The sequence below is a fragment of the Parasteatoda tepidariorum genome, chromosome 2 (assembly GCF_982258835.1).
Source record: "Parasteatoda tepidariorum strain Cologne lab strain chromosome 2, Ptep-v5.0, whole genome shotgun sequence".
In the NCBI taxonomy this organism is placed as follows: domain Eukaryota; kingdom Metazoa; phylum Arthropoda; class Arachnida; order Araneae; family Theridiidae; genus Parasteatoda; species Parasteatoda tepidariorum.
The window spans coordinates 114,497,621-114,523,824 of record NC_141756.1 but is presented as its reverse complement, the minus strand read 5'-3'; the positions used below and the strand labels follow the sequence as shown (position 1 = coordinate 114,523,824).

Below are 26,204 nucleotides of genomic sequence, written 5' to 3'. Positions count from 1 at the left end.
CAGAATTTTTCTAAGTACCGAAAGCATCAGAATTTTTCTAAGTACCGAAAACGACAGAAATTTTCTAAGTATCGAAAACTTCTGATTGTTTTCTAAGTTCCGAAATCGTCAGAATTTTCTAAGTACCAAAATCAACAGAATTTTTCTAAGTACCGAAATCGACAGAATTTTTCTAAGTACCGAAATCAACAGAATTTTCTATGTACTGAAATCGGCAGAATTTTTCTAAGTACCGAAAACGTCAGAAATTTTCTATGTACCGAAAAGGTCAGAAATTTTCCAAGTACCGAAAAGGTCAGAAATTTTCTAAGTACCGAAATCGTCAGAATTTTTCTAAGTACCGAAATCATTCGAATTTTTCTAAGTACCGAAATCTTCTGAATTTTTCTAAGTACCGAAAAAGTCAGAAATTTTCTAAGTATCGATAACTTCTGAATGTTTTCTAAGTACCGAAATCGTCAGAATTTTTCTAAGTACCGAAATCATCAGAATTTTTCTAAGTACCGAAATCGACAGAATTTTTCTAAGTACCGAAATCAACAGAATTTTTCTAAGTACCGAAATCGGCAGAATTTTTCTAAGTACCGAAAAAGTCAGAAATTTTCTAAATATCGATAACTTCTGAATGTTTTCCAAGTACCGAAATCGTCAGAATTTTTCTAAGTACCGAAAAGGTCAGAAATTTTCTAAGTACCGAAAAGGTCAGAAATTTTCCAAGTACCGAAATCGTCAGAATTTTCTGAGTACCGAAATCGGCAGAATTTTTCAAAGTACCGAAAACGACAGAAATTATGTAAGTACCGAAAACTTCTGATTGTTTTCTAAGTACCGAAATCGACATAATTTTTCTAAGTACCGAAAACTTCTGAATGTTTAATACGTATCGAAATCGTAAGAATTTTTCTAAGTACCGAAATCGTCAGAATTTTTCTAAGTACCGCAAACGTCTGAAATTTTCAAAGTACCGAAAAAGGCAGAAATATTCTAAGTACCGAAATCAACAGAATTTTTCTAAGTACCGAATTCGACAGAATTTTTCTAAGTACCGAAAAGGTCAGAAATTTTCCAAGTACCGAAATCGTCAGAATTTTCAAAGTACCGAAATCGTCGGAATGTTTTCTAAGTACCGAAAACGTCTGAAATTTTCAAAGTACCGAAAAAGGCAGAAATTTTCTAAGTATCGATAACTTCTGAATGTTTTCTAAGTACCGAAATCGTCAGAATTTTTCTAAGTACCGAAAAGGTCAGAAATTTTCTAAGTACGGAAAAGGTCAGAAATTTTCCAAGTACCGAAATCGGCAGAATTTTCTAAGTACCGAAATCGACAGAATTTTTCTAAGTACCGAAAACGACAGAAATTTTCTAAGTACCGAAATCAACAGAATTTTTCTAAGAACCGAAATCGTCAGAATTTTTCTAAGTACCGAAATCATCAGAATTTTTCTAAGTACCGAAATCGTCAAAATTTTCTCAGTACCGAAATCGTCGGAATTTTTCTAAGTACCAAAATCAACAGAATTTTTCTAAGTACCGAAATCGACAGAATTTTTCTAAGTACCGAAATCAGCAGAATTTTTCTAAGTACCGAAATCAGCAGAATTTTTCTGAGTACCGAAAAGTCAGAAATTTTCTAAGTATCGATAACTTCTGAATGTTTTCTAAGTACCGAAATCGTCAGAATTTTTCTAAATACCGAAAAGGTCAGAAATTTTCTAAGTACCGAAAAGGTCAGAAATTTTCCAAGTACCGAAATCGGCAGAATTTTCTTAGTACCGAAATTGGCAGAATTTTTCTAAGTACCGAAAACGACAGAAATTTTCTAAGTACCGAAATCAACAGAATTTTTCTAAGAACCGAAATCGTCAAAATTTTCTAAGTACCGAAATCGTCGGAATTTTTCTAAGTACCAAAATCAACAGAATTTTTCTAAGTACCGAAATCGACAGAATTTTTCTAAGTACCGAAATCAACAGAATTTTTCTAAGTACCGAAATCGGCAGAATTTTTCTAAGTACCGAAAAAGTCAGAGATTTTCTAAGTATCGATAACTTCTGAATGTTTTCTAAGTACCGAAATCGTCAGAATTTTTCTAAGTACCGAAAAGGTCAGAAATTTTCTAAGTACCGAAAAGGTCTGAAATTTTCCAAGTACCGAAATCGTCAGAATTTTCTAAGTACCGAAATCGGCAGAATTTTTCGAAGTACCGAAAACGACAGAAATTATGTAAGTACCGAAAACTTCTGATTGTTTTCTAAGTACCGAAATCGACAGAATTTTTCTAAGTACCGAAATCAACAGAATTTTTCTAAGTACCGAAATCGGCAGAATTTTTCTAAGTACCGAAAACTTCTGAATGTTTAATAAGTATCGAAATCGTAAGAATTTTTCTAAGTACCGAAATCGTCAGAATTTTTCTAAGTACCGATAACGTCAGAAATTTTCTAGGTTCCGAATAGGTCAGAAATTTTCTAAGTACCGAAGACTTCTGAATGTTTTCTAATTACCGAAATCGACAGAATTTTTCTAAGTACCGAAAACGTCAGATATTTTCTAAGTACCGAAAAGGTCAGAAATTTTCTAAGTTCCAAAATCAACAGAATTTTTCTAAGTACCGAAAGCATCAGAATTTTTCTAAGTACCGAAAACGACAGAAATTTTCTAAGTATCGAAAACTTCTGATTGTTTTCTAAGTTCCGAAATCGTCAGAATTTTCTAAGTACCAAAATCAACAGAATTTTTCAAAGAACCGAAATCGACAGAATTTTTCTAAGTACCGAAATCAACAGAATTTTCTATGTACTGAAATCGGCAGAATTTTTCTAAGTACCGAAAACGTCAGAAATTTTCTAAGTATCGAAAACTTCTGAATGTTTTCTAAGTACCAAAATCGTCAGAATTTTTCTAAGTACCGAAAAAGTCAGAAATTTTCTATGTACCGAAAAGGTCAGAAATTTTCCAAGTACCGAAAAGGTCAGAAATTTTCTAAGTACCGAAATCGTCAGAATTTTTCTAAGTACCGAAATCATTCGAATTTTTCTAAGTACCGAAATCTTCTGAATTTTTCTAAGTACCGAAAAAGTCAGAAATTTTCTAAGTATCGATAACTTCTGAATGTTTTCTGAGTACTGAAATCGTCAGAATTTTTCTAAGTACCGAAATCATCAGAATTTTTCTAAGTACCGAAATCGACAGAATTTTTCTAAGTACCGAAATCAACAGAATTTTTCTAAGTACCGAAATCGGCAGAATTTTTCTAAGTACCGAAAAAGTCAGAAATTTTCTAAATATCGATAACTTCTGAATGTTTTCCAAGTACCGAAATCGTCAGAATTTTTCTAAGTACCGAAAAGGTCAGAAATTTTCTAAGTACCGAAAAGGTCAGAAATTTTCCAAGTACCGAAATCGTCAGAATTTTCTGAGTACCGAAATCGGCAGAATTTTTCAAAGTACCGAAAACGACAGAAATTATGTAAGTACCGAAAACTTCTGATTGTTTTCTAAGTACCGAAATCGACATAATTTTTCTAAGTACCGAAAACTTCTGAATGTTTAATACGTATCGAAATCGTAAGAATTTTTCTAAGTACCGAAATCGTCAGAATTTTTCTAAGTACCGCAAACGTCTGAAATTTTCAAAGTACCGAAAAAGGCAGAAATATTCTAAGTACCGAAATCAACAGAATTTTTCTAAGTACCGAATTCGACAGAATTTTTCTAAGTACCGAAAAGGTCAGAAATTTTCCAAGTACCGAAATCGTCAGAATTTTCAAAGTACCGAAATCGTCGGAATGTTTTCTAAGTACCGAAAACGTCTGAAATTTTCAAAGTACCGAAAAAGGCAGAAATTTTCTAAGTATCGATAACTTCTGAATGTTTTCTAAGTACCGAAATCGTCAGAATTTTTCTAAGTACCGAAAAGGTCAGAAATTTTCTAAGTACGGAAAAGGTCAGAAATTTTCCAAGTACCGAAATCGGCAGAATTTTCTAAGTACCGAAATCGACAGAATTTTTCTAAGTACCGAAAACGACAGAAATTTTCTAAGTACCGAAATCAACAGAATTTTTCTAAGAACCGAAATCGTCAGAATTTTTCTAAGTACCGAAATCATCAGAATTTTTCTAAGTACCGAAATCGTCAAAATTTTCTCAGTACCGAAATCGTCGGAATTTTTCTAAGTACCAAAATCAACAGAATTTTTCTAAGTACCGAAATCGACAGAATTTTTCTAAGTACCGAAATCAGCAGAATTTTTCTAAGTACCGAAATCAGCAGAATTTTTCTGAGTACCGAAAAGTCAGAAATTTTCTAAGTATCGATAACTTCTGAATGTTTTCTAAGTACCGAAATCGTCAGAATTTTTCTAAATACCGAAAAGGTCAGAAATTTTCTAAGTACCGAAAAGGTCAGAAATTTTCCAAGTACCGAAATCGGCAGAATTTTCTTAGTACCGAAATTGGCAGAATTTTTCTAAGTACCGAAAACGACAGAAATTTTCTAAGTACCGAAATCAACAGAATTTTTCTAAGAACCGAAATCGTCAAAATTTTCTAAGTACCGAAATCGTCGGAATTTTTCTAAGTACCAAAATCAACAGAATTTTTCTAAGTACCGAAATCGACAGAATTTTTCTAAGTACCGAAATCAACAGAATTTTTCTAAGTACCGAAATCGGCAGAATTTTTCTAAGTACCGAAAAAGTCAGAGATTTTCTAAGTATCGATAACTTCTGAATGTTTTCTAAGTACCGAAATCGTCAGAATTTTTCTAAGTACCGAAAAGGTCAGAAATTTTCTAAGTACCGAAAAGGTCTGAAATTTTCCAAGTACCGAAATCGTCAGAATTTTCTAAGTACCGAAATCGGCAGAATTTTTCGAAGTACCGAAAACGACAGAAATTATGTAAGTACCGAAAACTTCTGATTGTTTTCTAAGTACCGAAATCGACAGAATTTTTCTAAGTACCGAAATCAACAGAATTTTTCTAAGTACCGAAATCGGCAGAATTTTTCTAAGTACCGAAAACTTCTGAATGTTTAATAAGTATCGAAATCGTAAGAATTTTTCTAAGTACCGAAATCGTCAGAATTTTTCTAAGTACCGATAACGTCAGAAATTTTCTAGGTTCCGAATAGGTCAGAAATTTTCTAAGTACCGAAGACTTCTGAATGTTTTCTAATTACCGAAATCGACAGAATTTTTCTAAGTACCGAAAACGTCAGATATTTTCTAAGTACCGAAAAGGTCAGAAATTTTCTAAGTTCCAAAATCAACAGAATTTTTCTAAGTACCGAAAGCATCAGAATTTTTCTAAGTACCGAAAACGACAGAAATTTTCTAAGTATCGAAAACTTCTGATTGTTTTCTAAGTTCCGAAATCGTCAGAATTTTCTAAGTACCAAAATCAACAGAATTTTTCAAAGTACCGAAATCGACAGAATTTTTCTAAGTACCGAAATCAACAGAATTTTCTATGTACTGAAATCGGCAGAATTTTTCTAAGTACCGAAAACGTCAGAAATTTTCTAAGTATCGAAAACTTCTGAATGTTTTCTAAGTACCAAAATCGTCAGAATTTTTCTAAGTACCGAAAAAGTCAGAAATTTTCTATGTACCGAAAAGGTCAGAAATTTTCCAAGTACCGAAAAGGTCAGAAATTTTCTAAGTACCGAAATCGTCAGAATTTTTCTAAGTACCGAAATCATTCGAATTTTTCTAAGTACCGAAATCTTCTGAATTTTTCTAAGTACCGAAAAAGTCAGAAATTTTCTAAGTATCGATAACTTCTGAATGTTTTCTGAGTACTGAAATCGTCAGAATTTTTCTAAGTACCGAAATCATCAGAATTTTTCTAAGTACCGAAATCGACAGAATTTTTCTAAGTACCGAAATCAACAGAATTTTTCTAAGTACCGAAATCGGCAGAATTTTTCTAAGTACCGAAAAAGTCAGAAATTTTCTAAGTATCGATAACTTCTGAATGTTTTCCAAGTACCGAAATCGTCAGAATTTTTCTAAGTACCGAAAAGGTCAGAAATTTTCTAAGTACCGAAAAGGTCAGAAATTTTCCAAGTACCGAAATCGTGAGAATTTTCTAAGTACCGAAATCGGCAGAAATTATGTAAGTACCGAAAACTTCTGATTGTTTTCTAAGTACCGAAATCGACAGAATTTTTCTAAGTACCGAAAACTTCTGAATGTTTAATACGTATCGAAATCGTAAGAATTTTTCTAAGTAGGGAAATAGTCAGAATTTTTCTAAGTACCGTAAACGTCTGAAATTTTCAAAGTACCGAAAAAGGCAGAAATATTCTAAGTACCGAAATCAACAGAATTTTTCTAAGAACCGAATTCGACAGAATTTTTCTATGTACCGAAAAGGTCAGAAATTTTCCAAGTACCGAAATCGTCAGAATTTTCGAAGTACCGAAATCGGCAGAATTTTTCAAAGTACCGAAAACGACAGAAATTATGTAAGTACCGAAAACTTCTGATTGTTTTCTAAGTACCGAAATCGACAGAATTTTTCTAAGTACCGAAATCAACAGAATTTTTCTAAGTACCGAAATCGGCAGAATTTTTCTAAGTACCGAAAACGTCAGAATTTTTCTAAGTACCGAAAACGACAGAAATTTTCTAAGTATCGAAAACTTCTGATTGTTTTCTAAGTTCCGAAATCGTCAGAATTTTCTAAGTACCAAAATCAACAGAATTTTTCTAAGTACCGAAATCGACAGAATTTTTCTAAGTACCGAAATCAACAGAATTTTCTAAGTACTGAAATCGGCAGAATTTTTCTAAGTACTGAAAACGTCAGAAATTTTCTAAGTATCGAAAACTTCTGAATGTTTTCTAAGTACCAAAATCGTCAGAATTTTTCTAAGTACCGAAAAAGTCAGAAATTTTCTATGTACCGAAAAGGTCAGAAATTTTCCAAGTACCGAAAAGGTCAGAAATTTTCTAAGTACCGAAATCGTCAGAATTTTTCTAAGTACCGAAATCATTCGAATTTTTCTAAGTACCGAAATCGTCAGAATTTTTCTAAGTACCGAAAACGTCAGAAATTTTCTAAGTATCGAAAACTTCTGAATGTTTTCTAAGTACCGAAAAAGGCAGAAATTTTCTAAGTACCGAAATCGTCTGAATTTTTCTAAGTACCGAAATCGTTTGAAATTTTCTAAATACCGAAAAGGTCAGAAATTTTCTAAGTACCGAAATCATCTGAATTTTTCTAAGTACCGAAATCGGCAGAAATTTTCTAAGTATCGAAAACTTCTGAATGTTTTCTAAGTACCGAAAAAGGCAGAAATTTTCTAAGTACCGAAATCGTCGGAATTTTTCTAAGTACCGAAATCGTCTGAATTTTTCTAAGTACCGAAATCGTTTGAAATTTTCTAAGTACCGAAAACTTCCGAGTCTTCTAAGTACCGAAATCGACAGAATTTTTCTAAGTACCGAAATCGGCAGAATTTTTCTAAGTACCGAAAACTTCAGAATGTTTAATAAGTATCGAAATCGTAAGAATTTTTCTAAGTACCGAAAACGTCAGAAATTTTCTAAGTACCGAAGACTTCTGGATGTTTTCTAAGTACCGAAATCGACGAAATTTTTTTAAGTACCGAAAACGTCAGATATTTTCTAAGTACCGAAAAGGTCAGAAATTTTCTAAGTTCCGAAATCGTCAGAATTTTCTAAGTACCAAAATCAACAGAATTTTTGTAAGTACCGAAATCAACAGAATTTTTCTAAGTACCGAATTCGACAGAATTTTTCTAAGTACCGAAATCAACAGAATATTTCAAAGTTCCGAAATCACCAGAATTTTTCTAAGTACCGAAATCAACAGAATTTTTCTAAGTACCGAAATCGGCAGAATTTTTCTAAGTACCGAAAACTTCTGAATGTTTAATAAGTATCGAAATCGTAAGAATTTTTCTAAGTACCGAAATCGTCAGAATTTTTCTAAGTTCCGATAACGTCAGAAATTTTCTAAGTACCGAAAAGGTCAGAAATTTTCTAAGTACCGAAGACTTCTGAATGTTTTCTAAGTACCGAAATCGACAGAATTTTTCTAAGTACCGAAAACGTCAGATATTTTCTAAGTACCGAAAAGGTCAGAAATTTTCTAAGTTCCGAAATCGTCAGAATTTTCTAAGTACCAAAATCAACAGAATTTTTCTAAGTACCGAAATCGACAGAATTTTTCTAAGTACCGAAAACGTCAGAAATTTTCAAAGTATCGAAAACTTCTGAATGTTTTCTAAGTACCAAAATCGTCAGAATTTTTCTAAGTACCGAAAAGGTCAGAAATTTTCTATGTACCGAAAAGGTCAGAAATTTTCCAAGTACCGAAATCATTCGAATTTTTCTAAGTACCGAAATCTTCTGAATTTTTCTAAGTACCGAAAAAGTCAGAAATTTTCTAAGTATCGATAACTTCTGAATGTTTTCTAAGTACCGAAATCGTTTGAAATTTTCTAAATACCGAAAAGGTCAGAAATTTTCTAAGTACCGAAATCATCTGAATTTTTCTAAGTACCGAAAACGTCAGAAAATTTCTAAGTACCGAAAACTTCCGAGTCTTTTCTAAGTACCGAAAACGTCAGATATTTTCTAAGTACCGAAATCGGCAGAATTTTTCTAAGTACCGAAAACTTCTGAATGTTTAATAAGTATCGAAATCGTAAGAATTTTTCTAAGTACCGAAAAAGTCAGAAATTTTCTAAGTATCGATAACTTCTGAATGTTTTCTAAGTACCGAAATCGTCAGAATTTTTCTAAGTACCGAAAAGGTCAGAAATTTTCTAAGTACCGAAAAGGTCAGAAATTTTCCAAGTACCGAAATCGTCAGAATTTTCTAAGTACCGAAATCAGCAGAATTTTTCAAAGTACCGAAAACGACAGAAATTATGTAAGTACCGAAAACTTCTGATTGTTTTCTAAGTACCGAAATCGACAGAATTTTTCAAAGTACCGAAATCAACAGAATTTTTCTAAGTACCGAAATCGGCAGAATTTTTCTAAGTACCGAAAACTTCTGAATGTTTAATAAGTATCGAAATCGTAAGAATTTTTCTAAGTACCGAAATCGTCAGAATTTTTCTAAGTACCGAAATCGACAGAATTTTTCAAAGTACCGAAAACGTCAGATATTTTCTAAGTACCGAAAAGGTCAGATATTTTCTAAGTACCGAAAAGGTCAGAAATTTTCTAAGTTCCAAAATCAACAGAATTTTTCTAAGTTCCGAAAGCATCAGAATTTTTCTAAGTACCGAAATCGACAGAATTTTTCTAAGTACCGAAATCAACAGAATTTTTCTAAGTACTGAAATCGACAGAATTTTTCAAAGTACCGAAAACGTCAGATATTTTCTAAGTACCGAAAAGGTCAGATATTTTCTAAGTACCGAAAAGGTCAGAAATTTTCTAAGTTCCAAAATCAACAGAATTTTTCTAAGTTCCGAAATCAACAGAATTTTTCTAAGTACCGAAATCGGCAGAATTTTTCTAAGTACCGAAAACTTCTGAATGTTTAATAAGTATCGAAATCGTAAGAATTTTTCTAAGTACCGAAATCGTCAGAAATTTTCTAAGTTCCAAAATCAACACAATTTTTCTAAGTTCCGAAAGCATCAGAATTTTTCTAAGTACCGAAAACGACTGAAATTTTCTAAGTATCGAAAACTTCTGATTGTTTTCTAAGTTCCGAAATCGTCAGAATTTTCTAAGTACCAAAATCAACAGAATTTTTCTAAGTACCGAAATCGACAGAATTTTTCTAAGTACCGAAATCAACAGAATTTTTCTAAGTACTGAAATCGGCAGAATTTTTCTAAGTACCGAAAACGTCAGAAATTTTCTAAGTATCGAAAACTTCTGAATGTTTTCTAAGTACCGAAAAAGGCAGAAATTTTCTAAGTACCGAAAAGGTCAGAAATTTTCCAAGTACCGAAATCGTCAGAATTTTCTAAGTACCGAAAACGTCAGATATTTTCTAAGTACCGAAATCGGCAGAATTTTTCTAAGTACCGAAAACTTCTGAATGTTTAATAAGTATCGAAATCGTAAGAATTTTTCTAAGTACCGAAAAAGTCAGAAATTTTCTAAGTATCGATAACTTCTGAATGTTTTCTAAGTACCGAAATCGTCAGAATTTTTCTAAGTACCGAAAAGGTCAGAAATTTTCTAAGTACCGAAAAGGTCAGAAATTTTCCAAGTACCGAAATCGTCAGAATTTTCTAAGTACCGAAATCAGCAGAATTTTTCAAAGTACCGAAAACTTCTGATTGTTTTCTAAGTACCGAAATCGGCAGAATTTTTCTAAGTACCGAAAACTTCTGAATGTTTAATAAGTATCGAAATCGTAAGAATTTTTCTAAGTACCGAAATCGTCAGAATTTTTCTAAGTACCGAAATCGACAGAATTTTTCAAAGTACCGAAAACGTCAGATATTTTCTAAGTACCGAAAAGGTCAGAAATTTTCTAAGTTCCAAAATCAACAGAATTTTTCTAAGTTCCGAAAGCATCAGAATTTTTCTAAGTACCGAAAAGGTCAGAAATTTTCTAAGTTCCGAAATCATCAGTATTTTTCTAAGCTCCGAAAACGTCAGAAATTTTCTAAGTACCGAAAATTTCCGAGTCTTTTCTAAGTACCGAAATCGACAGAATTTTTCTAAGTACCGAAATCGAAAGAATTTTTCTAAGTACCGAAATAAACAGAATTTTTCTAAGTACCGAAATCGGCAGAATTTTTCTAAGTACCGAAAACTTCTGAATGTTTAATAAGTATCGAAATCGTAAGAATTTTTCTAAGTACCGAAAAAGTCAGAAATTTTCTAAGTATCGATAACTTCTGAATGTTTTCTAAGTACCGAAATCGTCAGAATTTTTCTAAGTACCGAAAAGGTCAGAAATTTTCTAAGTACCGAAAAGGTCAGAAATTTTCCAAGTACCGAAATCGTGAGAATTTTCTAAGTACCGAAATCGGCAGAATTTTTCAAAGTACCGAAAACGACAGAAATTATGTAAGTACCGAAAACTTCTGATTGTTTTCTAAGTACCGAAATCGACAGAATTTTTCTAAGTACCGAAAACTTCTGAATGTTTAATACGTATCGAAATCGTAATAATTTTTCTAAGTAGTGAAATAGTCAGAATTTTTCTAAGTACCGTAAACGTCTGAAATTTTCAAAGTACCGAAAAAGGCTGAAATATTCTAAGTACCGAAATCAACAGAATTTTTCTAAGTACCGAATTCGACAGAATTTTTCTAAGTACCGAAAAGGTCAGAAATTTTCCGAGTACCGAAATCGTCAGAATTTTCTAAGTACCGAAAACGACAGAAATTATGTAAGTACCGAAAACTTCTGATTGTTTTCTAAGTACCGAAATCGACAGAATTTTTCTAAGTACCGAAATCAACAGAATTTTTCTAAGTACCGAAATCGGCAGAATTTTTCTAAGTACCGAAAACTTCTGAATGTTTAATAAGTATCGAAATCGTAAGAATTTTTCTAAGTACCGAAATCGTCAGAATTTTTCTAAGTACCGATAACGTCAGAAATTTTCTAGGTACCGAAAAGGTCAGAAATTTTCTAAGTACCGAAGACTTCTGAATGTTTTCTAATTACCGAAATCGACAGAATTTTTGTAAGTACCGAAAACGTCAGATATTTTCTAAGTTCCGAAAAGGTCAGAAATTTTCTAAGTTCCAAAATCAACAGAATTTTTCTAAGTACCGAAAGCATCAGAATTTTTCTAAGTACCGAAATCGACAGAATTTTTCTAAGTATCGAAAACTTCTGAATGTTTTCTAAGTACCAAAATCGTCAGAATTTTTCTAAGTACCGAAAAAGTCAGAAATTTTCTATGTACCGAAAAGGTCAGAAATTTTCCAAGTACCGAAAAGGTCAGAAATTTTCTAAGTACCGAAATCGTCAGAATTTTTCTAAGTACCGAAATCATTCGAATTTTTCTAAGTACCGAAATCTTCTGAATTTTTCTAAGTACCGAAAAAGTCAGAAATTTTCTAAGTATCGATAACTTCTGAATGTTTTCTAAGTACCGAAATCGTCAAAATTTTCTAAGTACCGAAATCGTCGGAATTTTTCTAAGTACCGAAATCGTCAGAATTTTTCTAAGTACCGAAAACGTCAGAAATTTTCTAAGTATCGAAAACTTCTGAATGTTTTCTAAGTACCGAAAAAGGCAGAAATTTTCTAAGTACCGAAATCGTCGGAATTTTTCTAAGTACCGAAATCGTCTGAATTTTTCTAAGTACCGAAATCGTTTGAAATTTTCTAAATACCGAAAAGGTCAGAAATTTTCTAAGTACCGAAATAATCTGAATTTTTCTAAGTACCGAAAACGCCAGAAATTTTCTAAGTACCGAAAACTTCCGAGTCTTCTAAGTACCGAAATCGACAGAATTTTTCTAAGTACCCAAATCGGCAGAATTTTTCTAAGTACCGAAAACTTCAGAATGTTTAATAAGTATCGAAATCGTAAGAATTTTTCTAAGTACCGAAAACGTCAGAAATTTTCTAAGTACCGAAGACTTCTGGATGTTTTCTAAGTACCGAAATCGACAGAACTTTTTTAAGTACCGAAAACGTCAGATATTTTCTAAGTACCGAAAAGGTCAGAAATTTTCTAAGTACCAAAATCAACAGAATTTTTGTAAGTACCGAAATCACCAGAATTTTTCTAAGTACCGAAATCGTCAGAATTTTTCTATGTACCAAAATCAACAGAATTTTTCTAAGTACTTAAATCGGCAGAATTCTTCTAAGTACCGAAAACGTCAGATATTTTCTAAGTACCGAAAAGGTCAGAAATTTTCTAAGTACCGAAATCATCAGAATTTTTCTTAGTACCGAAAACGTCAGAAATTTTCTAAGTACCGAAAATTTCCGAGTCTTTTCTAAGTACCGAAATCGAAAGAATTTTTCTAAGTACCGAAATAAACAGAATTTTTCTAAGTACCGAAATCGGCAGAATTTTTCTAAGTACCGAAAACTTCTGAATGTTTAATAAGTATCGAAATCGTAAGAATTTTTCTAAGTACCGAAAAAGTCAGACATTTTCTAAGTATCGATAACTTCTGAATGTTTTCTAAGTACCGAAATCGTCAGAATTTTTCTAAGTACCGAAAAGGTCAGAAATTTTCTAAGTACCGAAAAGGTCAGAAATTTTCCAAGTACCGAAATCGTCAGAATTTTCTAAGTACCGAAATCAGCAGAATTTTTCAAAGTACCGAGAACGACAGAAATTATGTAAGTACCAGAAAACTTCTGATTGTTTTCTAAGTACCGAAATCGACAGAATTTTTCTAAGTACCGAAATCAACAGAATTTTTCTAAGTACCGAAATCGGCAGAATTTTTCTAAGTACCGAAAACTTCTGAATGTTTAATAAGTATCGAAATCGTAAGAATTTTTCTAAGTACCGAAATCGTCAGAATTTTTCAAAGTTCCGATAACGTCAGAAATTTTCTAAGTACCGAAAAGGTCAGAAATTTTCTAAGTACCGAAGACTTCTGAATGTTTTCTAAGTACCGAAATCGACAGAATTTTTCTAAGTACCGAAAACGTCAGATATTTTCTAAGTACCGAAAAGGTCAGAAATTTCCTAAGTTCCGAAATCGTCAGAATTTTCTAAGTACCAAAATCAACAGAATTTTTCTAAGTACCGAAATCGACAGAATTTTTCTAAGTACCGAAAACGTCAGAAAATTTCAAAGTATCGAAAACTTCTGAATGTTTTCTAAGTACCAAAATCGTCAGAATTTTTCTAAGTACCGAAAAGGTCAGAAATTTTCTAAGTTCCAAAATCAACAGAATTTTTCTAAGTACCGAAATCAACAGAATTTTTCTAAGTACTGAAATCGGCAGAATTTTTCTAAGTACCGAAAACGTCAGAAATTTTCTAAGTATCGAAAACTTCTGAATGTTTTCTAAGTACCGAAAAAGGCAGAAATTTTCTAAGTACCGAAAAGGTCAGAAATTTTCCAAGTACCGAAATCGTCAGAATTTTCTAAGTACCGAAAACGTCAGATATTTTCTAAGTACCGAAATCGGCAGAATTTTTCTAAGTACCGAAAACTTCTGAATGTTTAATAAGTATCGAAATCGTAAGAATTTTTCTAAGTACCGAAAAAGTCAGAAATTTTCTAAGTATCGATAACTTCTGAATATTTTCTAAGTACCGAAATCGTCAGAATTTTTCTAAGTACCGAAAAGGTCAGAAATTTTCTAAGTACCGAAAAGGTCAGAAATTTTCCAAGTACCGAAATCGTCAGAATTTTCTAAGTACCGAAATCAGCAGAATTTTTCAAAGCACCGAAAACTTCTGATTGTTTTCTAAGTACCGAAATCGGCAGAATTTTTCTAAGTACCGAAAACTTCTGAATGTTTAATAAGTATCGAAATCGTAAGAATTTTTCTAAGTACCGAAATCGACAGAATTTTTCAAAGTACCGAAAACGTCAGATATTTTCTAAGTACCGAAAAGGTCAGAAATTTTCTAAGTTCCAAAATCATCAGTATTTTTCTAAGCTCCGAAAACGTCAGAAATTTTCTAAGTTCCGAAAATTTCCGAGTCTTTTCTAAGTACCGAAATCGACAGAATTTTTCTAAGTACCGAAATCGAAAGAATTTTTCTAAGTACCGAAATAAACAGAATTTTTCTAAGTACCGAAATCGGCAGAATTTTTCTAAGTACCGAAAACTTCTGAATGTTTAATAAGTATCGAAATCGTAAGAATTTTTCTAAGTACCGAAAAAGTCAGAAATTTTCTAAGTATCGATAACTTCTGAATGTTTTCTAAGTACCGAAATCGTCAGAATTTTTCTAAGTACCGAAAAGGTCAGAAATTTTCTAAGTACCGAAAAGGTCAGAAATTTTCCAAGTACCGAAATCGTGAGAATTTTCTAAGTACCGAAATCGGCAGAATTTTTCAAAGTACCGAAAACGACAGAAATTATGTAAGTACCGAAAACTTCTGATTGTTTTCTAAGTACCGAAATCGACAGAATTTTTCTAAGTACCGAAAACTTCTGAATGTTTAATACGTATCGAAATCGTAATAATTTTTCTAAGTAGTGAAATAGTCAGAATTTTTCTAAGTACCGTAAACGTCTGAAATTTTCAAAGTACCGAAAAAGGCAGAAATATTCTAAGTACCGAAATCAACAGAATTTTTCTATGTACCGAATTCGACAGAATTTTTCTAAGTACCGAAAAGGTCAGAAATTTTCCGAGTACCGAAATCGTCAGAATTTTCTAAGTACCGAAAACGACAGAAATTATGTAAGTACCGAAAACTTCTGATTGTTTTCTAAGTACCGAAATCGACAGAATTTTTCTAAGTACCGAAATCAACAGAATTTTTCTAAGTACCGAAATCGGCAGAATTTTTCTAAGTACCGAAAACTTCTGAATGTTTAATAAGTATCGAAATCGTAAGAATTTTTCTAAGTACCGAAATCGTCAGAATTTTTCTAAGTACCGATAACGTCAGAAATTTTCTAGGTACCGAAAAGGTCAGAAATTTTCTAAGTACCGAAGACTTCTGAATGTTTTCTAATTACCGAAATCGACAGAATTTTTGTAAGTACCGAAAACGTCAGATATTTTTTAAGTTCCGAAAAGGTCAGAAATTTTCTAAGTTCCAAAATCAACAGAATTTTTCTAAGTACCGAAAGCATCAGAATTTTTCTAAGTACCGAAAACGACAGAAATTTTCTAAGTATCGAAAACTTCTGATTGTTTTCTAAGTTCCGAAATCGTCAGAATTTTCTAAGTACCAAAATCAACAGAATTTTTCTAAGTACCGAAATCAACAGAATTTCCTAAGTACTGAAATCGGCAGAATTTTTCTAAGTATCGAAAACGTCAGAAATTTTCTAAGTATCGAAAACTTCTGAATGTTTTCTAAGTACCAAAATCGTCAGAATTTTTCTAAGTACCGAAAAAGTCAGAAATTTTCTATGTACCGAAAAGGTCAGAAATTTTCCAAGTACCGAAAAGGTCAGAAATTTTCTAAGTACCGAAATCGTCAGAATTTTTCTAAGTACCGAAATCATTCGAATTTTTCTAAGTACCGAAATCTTCTGAATTTTTCTAAGTACCGAAAAAGTCAGAAATTTTCTAAGTATCGATAACTTCTGAATGTTTTCTAAGTACCGAAATCGTCAAAATTTTCTAAGTACCGAAATCGTCGGAATTTTTCTAAGTACCGAAATCGTCAGAATTTTTCTAAGTACCGAAAACGTCAGAAATTTTCTAAGTATCGAAAACTTCTGAATGTTTTCTAAGTACCGAAAAAGGCAGAAATTTTCTAAGTACCGAAATCGTCGGAATTTTTCTAAGTACCGAAATCGTCTGAATTTTTCTAAGTACCGAAATCGTTTGAAATTTTCTAAATACCGAAAAGGTCAGAAATTTTCTAAGTACCGAAATCATCTGAATTTTTCTAAGTACCGAAAACGTCAGAAATTTTCTAAGTACCGAAAACTTCCGAGTCTTCTAAGTACCGAAATCGACAGAATTTTTCTAAGTACCGAAATCGGCAGAATTTTTCTAAGTACCGAAAACTTCAGAATGTTTAATAAGTATCGAAATCGTAAGAATTTTTCTAAGTACCGAAAACGTCAGAAATTTTCTAAGTACCGAAGACTTCTGGATGTTTTCTAAGTACCGAAATCGACAGAACTTTTTTAAGTACCGAAAACGTCAGATATTTTCTAAGTACCGAAAAGGTCAGAAATTTTCTAAGTACCAAAATCAACAGAATTTTTGTAAGTACCGAAATCAACAGAATTTTTCTAAGTACCGAATTCGACAGAATTTTTCTAAGTACCGAAATCAACAGAATATTTCTAAGTTCCGAAATCACCAGAATTTTTCTAAGTACCGAAATCGTCAGAATTTTTCTATGTACCAAAATCAACAGAATTTTTCTAAGTACTTAAATCGGCAGAATTCTTCTAAGTACCGAAAACGTCAGATATTTTCTAAGTACCGAAAAGGTCAGAAATTTTCTAAGTACCGAAATCATCAGAATTTTTCTTAGTACCGAAAACGTCAGAAATTTTCTAAGTACCGAAAATTTCCGAGTCTTTTCTAAGTACCGAAATCGAAAGAATTTTTCTAAGTACCGAAATAAACAGAATTTTTCTAAGTACCGAAATCGGCAGAATTTTTCTAAGTACCGAAAACTTCTGAATGTTTAATAAGTATCGAAATCGTAAGAATTTTTCTAAGTACCGAAAAAGTCAGAAATTTTCTAAGTATCGATAACTTCTGAATGTTTTCTAAGTACCGAAATCGTCAGAATTTTTCTAAGTACCGAAAAGGTCAGAAATTTTCTAAGTACCGAAAAGGTCAGAAATTTTCCAAGTACCGAAATCGTCAGAATTTTCTAAGTACCGAAATCAGCAGAATTTTTCAAAGTACCGAGAACGACAGAAATTATGTAAGTACCAGAAAACTTCTGATTGTTTTCTAAGTACCGAAATCGACAGAATTTTTCTAAGTACCGAAATCAACAGAATTTTTCTAAGTACCGAAATCGGCAGAATTTTTCTAAGTACCGAAAACTTCTGAATGTTTAATAAGTATCGAAATCGTAAGAATTTTTCTAAGTACCGAAATCGTCAGAATTTTTCAAAGTTCCGATAACGTCAGAAATTTTCTAAGTACCGAAAAGGTCAGAAATTTTCTAAGTACCGAAGACTTCTGAATGTTTTCTAAGTACCGAAATCGACAGAATTTTTCTAAGTACCGAAAACGTCAGATATTTTCTAAGTACCGAAAAGGTCAGAAATTTTCTAAGTTCCGAAATCGTCAGAATTTTCTAAGTACCAAAATCAACAGAATTTTTCTAAGTACCGAAATCGACAGAATTTTTCTAAGTACCGAAAACGTCAGAAAATTTCAAAGTATCGAAAACTTCTGAATGTTTTCTAAGTACCAAAATCGTCAGAATTTTTCTAAGTACCGAAAAGGTCAGAAATTTTCTAAGTTCCAAAATCAACAGAATTTTTCTAAGTTCCGAAAGCATCAGAATTTTTCTAAGTACCGAAAACGACTGAAATTTTCTAAGTATCGAAAACTTCTGATTGTTTTCTAAGTTCCGAAATCGTCAGAATTTTCTAAGTACCAAAATCAACAGAATTTTTCTAAGTACCGAAATCGACAGACTTTTTCTAAGTACCGAAATCAACAAAAGTTTTCTAAGTACTGAAATCGGCAGAATTTTTCTAAGTACCGAAAACGTCAGAAATTTTCTAAGTATCGAAAACTTCTGAATGTTTTCTAAGTACCGAAAAAGGCAGAAATTTTCTAATTACCGAAATCGTCGGAATTTTTCTAAGTACCGAAATCGTCTGAATTTTTCTAAGTACCGAAATCGTTTGAAATTTTCTAAATACCGAAAAGGTCAGAAATTTTCTAAGTACCGAAATCATCTGAATTTTTCTAAGTACCGAAAACGTCAGAAATTTTCTAAGTATCGAAAACTTCCGAGTCTTTTCTAAAAACCGAAATCGACAGAATTTTTCTAAGTGCCGAAATCGGCAGAATTTTTCTAAGTACCGAAAATTTCTGAATGTTTAATAAGTATCGAAATCGTAAGAATTTTTCTAAGTACCGAAAACGTCAGAAATTTTCTAAGTACCGAAGACTTCTGGATGTTTTCTAAGTACCGAAATCGTCAGAATTTTTCTAAGTACCGAAAACGTCAGATATTTTCTAAGTACCGAAAAGGTCAGAAATTTTCTAAGTACCGAAATCGTCAGAATTTTTCTAAGTACCGAAATCATTCGAATTTTTCTAAGTACCGAAATCTTCCGAATTTTTCTAAGTACCGAAAAAGTCAGAAATTTTCTAAGTATCGATAACTTCTGAATGTTTTCTAAGTACCGAAATCGTCAGAATTTTTCTAAGTACCGAAATCGTCAGAATTTTTCTAAGTACCGAAAACGTCAGAAATTTTCTAAGTATCGAAAACTTCTGAATGTTTTCTAAGTACCGAAAAAGGCAGAAATTTTCTAAGTATCGATAACTTCTGAATGTTTTCTAAGTACCGAAATCGTCAGAATTTTTCTAAGTACCGAAATCGTCAGAATTTTTCTAAGTACCGAATTCGGCAGAATTTTTCTAAGTACCGAAAACTTCTGAATGTTTAATAAGTATCGAAATCGTAAGAATTTTTCTAAGTACCGAAAACGTCAGAAATTTTCTAAGTACCGAAGACTTCTGGATGTTTTCTAAGTACCGAAATCGGCAGAATTTTTCTAAGTACCGAAAACTTCTGAATGTTTAATAAGTACCGAAAAGGTCAGAAATTTTCTAAGTACCGAAATCGTCAGAATTTTTCTATGTACCAAAATCAAGAGAATTCTTCTAAGTACCGAAATCATCAGAATTTTTCTAAGTACCGAAATCGTCTGAATTTTTCTAAGTACCGAAAACTTCTGAATGTTTAATAAGTATCGAAATCGTAAGAATTTTTCTAAGTACCGAAAACGTCAGAAATTTTCTAAGTACCGAAGACTTCTAAATGTTTTCTAAGTACCGAAATCGACAGAATTTTTCTAAGTACCGAAAACGTCAGATATTTTCTAAGTACCGAAAAGGTCAGAAATTTTCTAAGTACCAAAATCAACAGAATTTTTCTAAGTACCGAAAGCATCAGAATTTTTCTAAGTACCGAAAACGACAGAAATTTTCTAAGTATCGAAAACTTCTGAATGTTTTCTAAGTACCAAAATCGTCAGAATTTTTCTAAGTACCGAAATGGTCAGAAATTTTCTATGTACCGAAAAGGTCAAAAATTTTCCAAGTTCCGAAAAGGTCAGAAATTTTCTCAGTACCGAAATCGTCAGAATTTTTCTAAGTACCGAAATCATTCGAATTTTTCTAAGTACCGAAATCGTCTGAATTTTTCTAAGTACCGAAATCGTTTGAAATTTTCTAAATACCGAAAACGTCAGAAATTTTCTAAGTACCGAAAACTTCCGAGTCTTTCTAAGTACCGAAATCGACAGAATTTTTCTAAGTACCGAAATCGGCAGAATTTTTCTAAGTACCGAAAACTTCTGAATGTTTAATAAGTATCGAAATCGCAAGAATTTTTCTAAGTACCGAAAACGTCAGAAATTTTCTAAGTACCGAAGACTTCTGGATGTTTTCTAAGTACCGAAATCGACAGAATTTTTCTAAGTACCGAAAACGTCAGATATTTTCTAAGTACCGAAAAGGTCAGAAATTTTCTAAGTACCAAAATCAACAGAATTTTTCTAAGTACCGAAATCGTCGGAATGTTTTCTAAGTACCGAAAACGTCTGAAATTTTCAAAGTACCGAAAAAGGCAGAAATTTTCTAAGTACCGAAATCAGCAGAATTTTTCTAAGTACCGAATTCGACAGAATTTTTCTAAGTACCGAAATCAACAGAATATTTCTAAGTTCCGAAATCACCAGAATTTTTCTAAGTACCGAAATCGTCAGAATTTTTCTAAGTACCAAAATCAACAGAATTTTTCTAAGTACTGAAATCGGCAGAATTTTTCTAAGTACCGAAAACGTCAGATATTTTCTAAGTACCGAAAAGGTCAGAAATTTTCTAAGTACCGAAATCATCAGAATTTTTCTAAGTACCGAAATCGTCTGAATTTTTCTAAGTACCGAAATCGTTTGAAATTTTCTAAATACCGAAAACGTCAGAAATTTTCTAAGTACCGAAGACTTCTAAATGTTTTCTAAGTACCGAAATCGACTGAATTTTTCTAAGTACCGAAAACGTCAGATATTTTCTAAGTACCGGAAAGGTCAGAAATTTTCTAAGAACCAAAATCAACAGAATTTTTCTAAGTACCGAAATCATCAGAATTTTTCTAAGTACCGAAATCAACAGAATTTTTCTAAGTACCGAAATCGGCAGAATTTTCTAAGTACCGAAAAAGTCAGAAATTTTCTAAGTATCGATAACTTCTGAATGTTTTCTAAGTACCGAAATCGTCAGAATTTTCTAAGTACCAAAATCGGCAGAATTTTTCAAAGTACCGAAATCATTCTAATTTTTCTAAGTACCGATATCGGCAGAATTTTTCTAAGTACCGAAAAGGTCAGAAATTTTCTAAGTACCGAAATCGTCGGAATTTTTCTATGTACCAAAATCAAGAGAATTTTTCTAAGTACTTAAATCGGCAGAATTCTTCTAAGTACCGAAAACGTCAGATATTTTCTAAGTACCGAAAAGGTCAGAAATTTTCTAAGTACCGAAATCATCAGAATTTTTCTAAGTACCGAAATCGTCTGAATTTTTCTAAGTACCGAAATCGTTTCAAATTTTCTAAATACCGAAAAGGTCAGAAATTTTCTAAGTACCGAAATCATCTGAATTTTTCTAAGTACCGAAAACGTCAGAAATTTTCTAAGTACCGAAAACTTCCGAGTCTTTTCTAAAAACCGAAATCGACAGAATTTTTCTAAGTACCGAAATCAACAGAATTTTTCTAAGTACCGAAATCGGCAGAATTTTTCTAAGTACCGAAAACTTCTGAATGTTTAATAAGTATCGAAATCGTAAGAATTTTTCTAAGTACCGAAAACGTCAGATATTTTCTAAGTACCGAAAAGGTCAGAAATTTTCTAAGTACCAAAATCAACAGAATTTTTCTAAGTACCGAAAGCATCAGAATTTTTCTAAGTACCGAAAACGACAGAAATTTTCTAAGTATCGAAAAGGTCAGAAATTTTCCAAGTTCCGAAAAGGTCAGAAATTTTCTCAGTACCGAAATCGTCAGAATTTTTCTAAGTACCGAAATCATTCGAATTTTTCTAAGTACCGATATCGGCAGAATTTTTCTAAGTACCGAAAAAGTCAGAAATTTTCTTAGTATCGATAACTTCTGAATGTTTTCTAAGTACCGAAAAAGGCAGAAATTTTCTAAGTACCGAAATCGTCGGAATTTTTCTAAGTACCGAAATCGTCTGAATTTTTCTAAGTACCGAAATCGTTTGAAATTTTCTAAATACCGAAAAGGTCAGAAATTTTCTAAGTACCGAAATCATCAGAATTTTTCTAAGTACCGAAAACGTCAGAAATTTTCTAAGTACCGAAAACTTCCGAGTCTTTCTAAGTACCGAAATCGACAGAATTTTTCTAAGTACCGAAAGCATCAGAATTTTTCTAAGTATCGAAAACGACAGAAATTTTCTAAGTATCGAAAACTTCTGAATGTTTTCTAAGTACCAAAATCGTCAGAATTTTTCTAAGTACCGAAAAGGTCAGAAATTTTCTATGTACCGAAAAGGTCAGAAATTTTCCAAGTTCCGAAAAGGTCAGAAATTTTCTCAGTACCGAAATCGTCAGAATTTTTCTAAGTACCGAAATCATTCGAATTTTTCTAAGTACCGATATCGGCAGAATTTTTCTAAGTACCGAAAAAGTCAGAAATTTTCTTAGTATCGATAACTTCTGAATGTTTTCTAAGTACCGAAAAAGGCAGAAATTTTCTAAGTACCGAAATCGTCGGAATTTTTCTAAGTACCGAAATCGTCTGAATTTTTCTAAGTACCGAAATCGTTTGAAATTTTCTAAATACCGAAAAGGTCAGAAATTTTCTAAGTACCGAAATCATCAGAATTTTTCTAAGTACCGAAGGCGTCAGAAATTTTCTAAGTACCGAAAACTTCCGAGTCTTTCTAAGTACCGAAATCGACAGAATTTTTCTAAGTACCGAAATCGGCAGAATTTTTCTAAGTACCGAAAACTTCTGAATGTTTAATAAGTATCGAAATCGCAAGAATTTTTCTAAGTACCGAAAACGTCAGAAATTTTCTAAGTAACGAAGACTTCTGGATGTTTTCTAAGTACCGAAATCGACAGAATTTTTCTAAGTACCGAAAACGTCAGATATTTTCTAAGTACCGAAAAGGTCAGAAATTTTCTAAGTACCAAAATCAACAGAATTTTTCTAAGTACCGAAATCGTCGGAATGTTTTCTAAGTACCGAAAACGTCTGAAATTTTCAAAGTACCGAAAAAGGCAGAAATTTTCTAAGTACCGAAATCAACAGAATTTTTCTAAGTACCGAATTCGACAGAATTTTTCTAAGTACCGAAATCAACAGAATATTTCTAAGTTCCGAATTCACCAGAATTTTTCTAAGTACCGAAATCGTCAGAATTTTCTAAGTACCAAAATCAACAGAATTTTTCTAAGTTCTGAAATCGGCAGAATTCTTCTAAGTACCGAAAACGTCAGATATTTTCTAAGTACCGAAAAGGTCAGAAATTTTCTAAGTACCGAAATCATCAGAATTTTTCTAAGTACCGAAATCGTCTGAATTTTTCTAAGTACCGAAATCGTTTGAAATTTTCTAAATACCGAAAACGTCAGAAATTTTCTAAGTACCGAAGACTTCTAAATGTTTTCTAAGTACCGAAATCGACTGAATTTTTCTAAGTACCGAAAACGTCAGATATTTTCTAAGTACTGGAAAGGTCAGAAATTTTCTAAGAACCAAAATCAACAGAATTTTTCTAAGTACCGAAATCATCAGAATTTTTCTAAGTTCCGAAATCAACAGAATTTTTCTAAGTACCGAAATCGGCAGAATTTTCTAAGTACCGAAAAAGTCAGAAATTTTCTAAGTATCGATAACTTCTGAATGTTTTCTAAGTACCGAAATCGTCAGAATTTTCTAATTACCTAAATCGGCAGAATTTTTCAAAGTACCGAAAACGACAGAAATTATGTAAGTACCGAAAACTTCTGATTGTTTTCTAAGTACCGAAATCGACAGAATTTTTCTAAGTACCGAAATCGGCAGAATTTTTCTAAGTACCGAAAACTTCTGAATGTTTAATAAGTATCGAAATCGTAAGAATTTTTCTAAGTACCGAAATCGTCAGGATTTTTCTAAGTACCGATAACGTCAGAAATTTTCTAAGTACCGAAAAGGTCAGAAATTTTCTTAGCTTAATTACTTTAATAAATTTTATTCAAGATAATTTCACCATAAATAAGTGTTGCCTTGACTATGATAAATTTTTCTCAGCTGTATTAGCTACAGATTTTTTAAAATCCTGTAAATAGTGCTAAAGTATTAAAATACACACAGGGTTGCACACAGACTACTGAAATGCGACTATTTGCTACTATTCTCGGCCTTAGGTGACTATGTCGACTTTTTTTGCCTGAAAAGGCTAAAAATACTTTTTAGCCTTTTCAATAGTAATACTTTGGCTTAGTAATACTTTTTGCCTGAAAAGGATAAAAAAGCAACTATTTTCGTGAATAGGCGACTATTGGGAGACTTTTTTACTCTTGGCAAATTTTTTTCGAAAAAATGAATGTTACTTTCCAGTCCCCTCACTAACACGTACTTATTGCCGCCTACCATGTGCGTAGTGCAGTTAAGACAAATAATTTTTTTAAAAAATTAAATAAAGAGTTTAGTAATGTTTTGACGCTTTTTAATAATTTAACATTAGTAAAGTATTTTTTTTTTAAATTTTTATTAAAATTCTTCCAATACTTGTTTGTTTTATATTTTTTCAGATAGTCAGTATCATTTTTAAACAAATAAATATTTAGTCGATTTTATTTTCAGAAAAGGAAATCATTAAGAAAAAATATTTTCACATTTATTACAGAATTTGGCCATTAGTCAATACTACTTTTTATTATTTTAAATAATTAAATAAAAAAGGGTCTAATGATGTTTCAAAAGCATGATTTTTTTTTCAACAAATAATTTTAAAAAAATATTTTTTTTTTCTAAAGTGAACATTTCTTTGGTTTGTTTTCCACTTTCAGTTTTTTCTTTTAATTTTTAATTTATTTATGTAAAATATTTTGTTACAGTATTATTATTTTTGAACCAGTAAATCTTAAATCATTTTTAATTTAAGAATAATGAAAAAAAACTTGGATTTGCTTTTACTTTGACTTCTTTATTATTTTAATTGAAAATATTAAGCAATGATATTGATGTCATAGTGAAATTTGTTTAGAATTAGTATTTTCCTTTGTAATCGATTTATTTCTTTTTATTTCTTTTTCATTGATTTAAAGAATTGCCATAGGTAATTTTTGAACATATGCTAAATTGCGATACATCGCTATATAGCGATGTATCACGATTTAAAATTTCTGACATCACCCAGTCCTAATCATAGTATATGACAAATAAGCTATAATTTTAGTTAGTTGGCTACTATTTTTTAATAAATTTTTGACCCTGTTCAGGCAACTATTTTCGTAGTTTTAGTCAACTATTTTCCTTCTTGAGGGTACTATAAGCAACTATTTTTGTTCATTTTTTGCTGTGGCAACTATGTACACACAATTTAGTACACACTCAATTCACTACAATTTCAAAATTCGACTGTTTCATGAATATGTTGATTGCTTTTTTCAAAATTTGTGGTGATCTATTTTCGCATGGACTTTAAAATTGATTTTTGTAACATGATAGCACATGAAATCCAGCTTGTCTCTAATTTGAAATTATTTTAAACTATTTTTTTCTTATTATGAGTTTTAAAAAGTCCAGATTTTTTAGGCTATATGCTACATAATATTTTCTGCATGTATTTTTCATACATGTTTTAAATAAATTCATACTCAATGCTATCTAGGAGAATGTGAATGTGATGCCACAATAGGCATTACATATTTCCTATCTTTTAAAATTTCTTTAATTTCTTAAACTTATTTTTTGAATCATTATTAATCAAATTTTAATTAAATTAAACCAGTTATTTAATTTTTGTTACATTATATATAAAGCGAATATAAAATATTTTATTCTTTTCTTCACAATCAATGTAACGGCTAAATATATTTCAATACTAATGTAAGACTCATTAATTCACTGTCACGACTAAATCAAAAACCTATTTATAACTCTGTTTTTCTTACCCCAAAAATGTTTCAGTCATACTAATTCTCACACTCTTTTTTAAGCCAAATTATTTTCAAATTTAATATTGATTATGGGGAATTGTCTTTATTTTTAGCTACGTTATCTTTTGATAAATTGCCAACCATGAATCTCTTCCCATGCTCCGAACTGTCCGTTGAGAACAATTACTTTATTTTTAATTTTGAATTATTGGGGATTGAACTGGAGGCATCAGCGTCCGAGTTCCAACAGCTGAATGTCTATGTTAACAGAAATTCTAGATGT

The 26,204-nt window shown here is 31.7% G+C and overlaps 1 protein-coding gene across 3 annotated transcripts in view; it reads left to right on the top strand.

Annotated features, from left to right (window-relative positions):
• The window catches only part of LOC122272504 (maestro heat-like repeat-containing protein family member 2A), a 455,199-nt gene that overhangs the window by 222,946 nt on the left and 206,049 nt on the right, over nucleotides 1-26,204 (top strand). The gene's annotated exons all lie outside the window — the stretch shown is intronic.